Source organism: Dreissena polymorpha, chromosome 16 (assembly GCF_020536995.1).
Source record: "Dreissena polymorpha isolate Duluth1 chromosome 16, UMN_Dpol_1.0, whole genome shotgun sequence".
NCBI classification, from domain to species: domain Eukaryota; kingdom Metazoa; phylum Mollusca; class Bivalvia; order Myida; family Dreissenidae; genus Dreissena; species Dreissena polymorpha.
Window position 1 is genome coordinate 15,307,751 of NC_068370.1, and position 5,931 is coordinate 15,313,681.

The 5,931-nt window shown below is 34.3% G+C and overlaps 1 long non-coding RNA gene across 2 annotated transcripts; it reads right to left on the minus strand.

Moving 5' to 3' along the window:
• Positions 1–3,598: 3,598 nt before the first annotated feature.
• On the minus strand, positions 3,599–5,536 carry LOC127861465 (uncharacterized). Of its 2 annotated transcripts, none has more exons than XR_008040235.1 (4): positions 5,384–5,536; positions 5,003–5,179; positions 4,207–4,347; positions 3,599–3,768 (listed from the first exon to the last, which is right to left on the minus strand). It is a non-coding gene; the product is annotated as an uncharacterized LOC127861465 (long non-coding RNA). The 2 variants fall into 2 exon arrangements; XR_008040234.1 differs by having other exon boundaries at positions 4,190–4,347.
• Positions 5,537–5,931: the final 395 nt, after the last annotated feature.

A 5,931-nucleotide genomic window follows, 5' to 3' on the forward strand; every position in this document is an offset into this window, starting at 1 on the left:
CTTGTCAAAATCGTTGTTTATCTCTGTTCTTATTTTGTTTAGAAATGTCATTTCATTGAAGTTAGTTCTGAAATGTCATTTAACTTACTAACATATATACATCATTATATTGATTTGGTTACCTACTATAGTATAAGGATACGTGACATTACTTTATTTATAATTATATGCATTAAAGACGATGTACTTATGTATAAGTCTTAATAAACTGTCTGTTCTGTTCTGATCAAGTGCAGGTCGGTGTTTTGATTGCCGACGCGATTTGCACCTATCATAATTTTGACACAAAGTGTCTGGCTTTGTTTGCGGGATTTATGACCGGTATACTGTCATCACCATAGCGACGCATTAACGCGCCTACCGGAATAAACATTATGACACGAGGAACAACTTTTTTGACAATGTTTGAAGAAAATTTTACGAATACAAAGTCTTTGAAATTACTCGATTTTTTTTTCTTCCGAATATTCGAAAACAGTATCCGAATATTCGGTCCGGGACCGAATATTCGGATATTCGTTGCCATCCCTAATAAGAATACAAAACAATTGGAATACGTTTCTCTATCTTTACCAAATATATTGCCCACATTATATTTCTAACGATGCATCGTTTACAAGCAGTTCGATGATACGTAAGTAAGATTGCCCAACAGACAAGTGTTTGGTTGTCACTTTGGTTTGACTTCATTGCCAGCAAATAAAATCGGTTCAGGTTTTAGTAAATGAGATTGTAAACATGTGGCCTAAACCGATTGGCAACGAAATAAACGTCGTTAATCAGTTATTGCTAGTTGTTATGCATTTCACGGTAACGCCTAACACTCTTATGCATTCGGAAGATAAACGAAGACGCAAAACACAATTGGTCACAATAAATGCATTATCTGAGAATAAGCTTCATACCTTAAATATAAGTTAATAGATTGGTCGTTGCTTACACGCAACAGATGTTTATCACGAAATTGTTTGAAAACAAAATTACAACTGTTTCATCGTTATGTTGTATTTCAACTTCTTAACTGATTATGGTTCTTTAATGACCCTAATGACCTAATCGCCGTCGCGTTGTGGATGTGTTATCCGCCTAGCGACCGGGATGTCATGGTTTCGATCCCCAATTGTTGGAGCGTTTCTTAGATCACCGCAATCAGCAGCAATCTTTAAAGCGCCTTAGAACGCACAATACTGTATGAAAAGGGCGCTATAAAAATGTGGTATTATTATTAATATTAATCAGGGGTTCTACGGAAACAGAATATTTCAATAAGCTTTAGGCTTTCGATGCAATCAAACTAAAATAAATAGGTTATAAGAAAATCCAGACCTAGATATATTCTAACTTTGGCTTTTTTTTGTTTACGTCAGCGTATGAGACACCTTAAATGACGCATGCGTAGTATAAATAAAGATGAATGCGAATGTAGTCACAATATACTCAATTACATAAGAACACAGTATAAAATAAACTATATAGTTTATGTTTCTCAACTAAAGTATGGTACAATGCGTTTGTAGTGAACAGGCAATAATTAAAATGTCCACAAATGAAGTTTTTGCTTCCAACCAAAATATAAAATATATACGTCTATACTTGAGTTCCGATGTACGAACATACATTTTATGGTTAGGATTAATAATATAGCGATATTTTACATCTCCGTTTTAGAAAATTAGCAAACCCAAGAAATAAAAACATTATTAGAGTATTTGCTTATCATCCGATGATTCATTGCAGAGCACAATACAGAAACGTGTATTTTATGTGCAAGTGCATCAAAAAAAATATTAAGATGACGGGCAAAGCATAACTTTTGCGAGTGATGAAATTGGCGAGATTGTTGGAATAATTATCCAGCGCTTTCCTTTCGTTTTGATGTAAAAATTAAACACAGTTGTCTTACGAAGACAGTGTCATAATAAAGTACAAGAAAAATCAGCTTTCAATATTAACTTCCAGATGAGTTTTGCTTAAGAGTTTACCTGGTTGTCAAAATAATACTTAAACAGTCATTTGGTTTTATTCTACAAGTTTTGATGAACGCATTTTGATATGCATTTAAACTTTCATATCAAACGGCCATAGATCGGTCACAAACGTTAAATCGTAAAAATGTAAATTTTCTGCTTTGTTGTGATTTAGCTTTCTGAGCGTTAAATCGCGAGATAATACGATAATGCGAATTAAGTTACGGAACTTCTATTCGTAGCTTTAGGCGAAAATATCAATCTTTTAAGACTGTGCTTGTACAAAAATGAATAACTTTACTGGAACTCTTGACAAAAAGGAACTGGAACAAAAGTGCGAATACATTATTATTTATCACAGTGAGCAACGTATAAGTGATATATTGATATTTTGCAATCCTTGTCAAATTCTTTTTTTTTATAATTCAGAACCTACGTCCTAGTTTACCACATGCGCTGTTCTTGTAACATGATTACTTTGCGCCTTGTCTATGCTCGCAGTTTTTTGTGTGTTGTTAGCTTTTTGGTTTGTTTGGGTTGTTCGTTTTCAACAGTATTTCTATCATATCTTGACGGCCAGTTAAGATATTCACACTTCTCATCACCTAGCTGGGTTATCATTCAGGAAATGATATATTCAACGTGTACAGTGAAACCAATTTTTGCAATATTCATTTAATTTTAATAATTTATACATCAGTAATATAAGTAGTGTTATTCGTCAGAAATATATTGTTATTAATCAATGGCAAATTTGTCGTTTTCTAACCAAATTTTCCAAATTCAATCATAATTGCAAATAATATGAATATTATGATCAAGCACTAAATATGTCACTAGGCAATTGTGTTTCCCCATTCTATGCAGTCCGATCTAAATGGTCAACTTATGACAAAAGGCCACCAATGTGCTTCCTTAACAATTTGTCAATAGTTCTGGCCATTTTTGTGATTGACACGAGGTATTTGGTACAAACTTTTAAAGTGCTTGGATAAGGCTTCCAGTAAATGTATTTAAAGGTAACCTTGGTTCATAATTTGTTGAGATGAGGTCCGGCCTAAAAAATACCTAAACATGGTCATTCCGGTTTAGCCTAACGGAGGTGGAAGTCGATTCACATGACAAATAGTCAGCATTTTGTTGACCGGCCGCCGCGAGCACCTTATCGGTCAGTGTCGCACTCCCCATTGTGATTGAGAAACCAAAGAAGTATATCCCGTCTACAGGTGCTATGAAATTACCAGTGTTGTTGTCATATGCATTCCCTTCGTTGAAAATTACAGTCGGACGGAAACACATGCCTTCGACCATATTTATTGATGGAAAATTTACCCTTATTCCTTTTGTTCGACACTTAACTGTGTGCGATCTCTTTTGAACGATTCATACTCTGTGTTGCTTAAATATTTATATAGCGTTTTACAACATTATTATCTTTTTTAATACATACCACTAAATGCGTCTCATAACTTGGAATATATTAAGAGAGCGTATTTAAATAGTCGGCGATATTTTAATATGCTGTATATAAGTAAACGTATTATGTCATACTGTTATTGAAAAGGGAGCCGCAGTTTATTAGACAGCTTTTGGAACAGTATTACATACCAAACTCATATACTTACTTCGAACATCACAGGGATCATTGAGACAAACAGCATTCTCCAGACCAACGCCAGAGCAATATTCACCGTATTTGTATTGTTTTGGATTATCGCATGTTCGAGATCTTGTCTGCAGTCCAACATCACAACTAACGGAACAGCCGGACCACGCGGACCAGTCTGACCAGTGCCGTGGACTGATAAAAAAAATTAAATTAAATGTGAACTTACTTTACAGCATGACTTTAGGCTACACTTTTATGAGTATTCTTTATGTGTAAATGTTATCGTATTTCAAACACAAAATGAGTTAATAACATCTAAATATTTATTTACCTATGTGATATTTATACCAGGGTTGATACATATTACCATTTGGCAAATGCTATATTCGCTAGCATCACCATAACAATTTTATGAAAAGTCATAAGCACAATAAAGTTCCTTCCGGTTACACAATCAGGGTGCATGTCTTAAACTATGTATTCCATTGTTTTTTAAGTGAACGTATGAACATTATTTAAGTTGAAACAGTTTAGTCTTGCCAACTGCAAAGAAAATGCGATCAAAACTGTAAAACAGTTTCTTTTACAAAACAAAAAAAAAATTATTACATACAAACTTGCTTCGCGTACCGCAGGGGTCATTGAGACAAACAGCATTCTCAAAACCAACGCCGGAGCAATATTCACCGTATTTGTTCGGTTTGGGGTTATCGCATGTTCGAGATCTTGTCAGAAGTCCAACATCACAACTAACGAAACAGCCGGACCATGCTGACCAACAAACAAACAAAGGTTTGTATTACATGTTAACTTACTTAAAGCGAGATTATAAGATTTTTTTTATATGTGTTAAATTGTAATATATTGATAAAATATTTTACAATAACACAAAATAGGCAAGAACAATTGTACATTAAATACGAATTTCATAAAATGCAGCAAAGACAAATAAGCGCCCAAAGCCGATTGTGACGAACATATTTTTCTTCAATAACCGAAGCATTCGTTTTTTATTAGGACCAGACTTAGTGTTCGTGTGTCGTATGCATATTTATCCTAGCAGGAATTTAAAATGAACCGTTAAACTAAGTTTAGATTCACATCGTACATGCATGATATACATGCTGGCGAATTTGACTGTACAGCTTGTTTCGATTTCAGAATTAAATATCTGACATATGTCGCATTTTTCGACACATGTTCTTCTGAACTTTTATTTTATTTTATATTGAAATATATGTTTAATAAGTTTTTTACACATTTTATATAAATTCATTAATTTTTGACAAAATCGTATGATCTCGCTTTAATAGCCCACATTAAAGCTACACTGTGGTGTGCTCTCTATTTGTGTTAATTCTACATAAGTTCACAAACAAAATGAGTTTACAAAATTAATATTCATTTACCAATGAAGAAGTTATACCTGGGTTTATACAGGGTACCATTTGGTAAATGCTGTATTCGCTCGCATCACCATTACAATTATTACCAAAGCGATCCGGTCTTGGATTGGTGCAGATTCTTGTTTTATTTCTCAGGCCAACATCGCAACTAACCGAACAGTCGGATCACGCAGACCAGCTCGCTCAGTTCCCATGTACTGTCACATACGTGTAGAGTTTTAAATGCTTGTATCTTGACAAATAGGTTATAAGCGTTTACAATTTTGCTTGAAAAGCAATTTATAAATCAATTCAAAATAGATGCATTTTCGATTGTTTGTGCAAATATAACGGTAAGACATTTTTGTGTGCCTAATCGATTTTAGTTCTTATTTAATACAATTTCATTGTTTACTTTTTACCTGGACAAAGCTGTTTGATGCACAATTTCCGGTCAACGTCATGTCCTCTGCAATTAAGGCCATCGTTGCCGGGTTGGTGCAAGTTCGTGTACGCGACATGGTTCCATTGTCACATGTAACACTACATGTTTACCAATCTTCCCATGTCGCTCAATTGCTTTAACTGAAAACGATTGTATATGTAAGTTGTGAATTTGATTGACGCGGCTTGATCACTGTCGACTTAATACGGGCAAAAGCCCGCGAAGCGGGCGTTGACGGTTCATACATATGGAAATTTAGACATTAAATTATATATGAATACCACATATGGATGCGTCTCAAAAACATTTGCCACGCGACATATATTTTCGCGATGCTATTTATGACCTTGAACAAATAAAAAAACACTTTGACATATGCTAAATCACATGTAAATACATAACTCAAGAAAAATTATACCAATGACATCATAATTGTGTAGCGAATCGCAGCAGTAGCTGTTATTGAGGTTTATGTAGCGTGCGTTTTTATAGTATTTTCAATTAGAGCCAGGTAGTGCTTTTTTG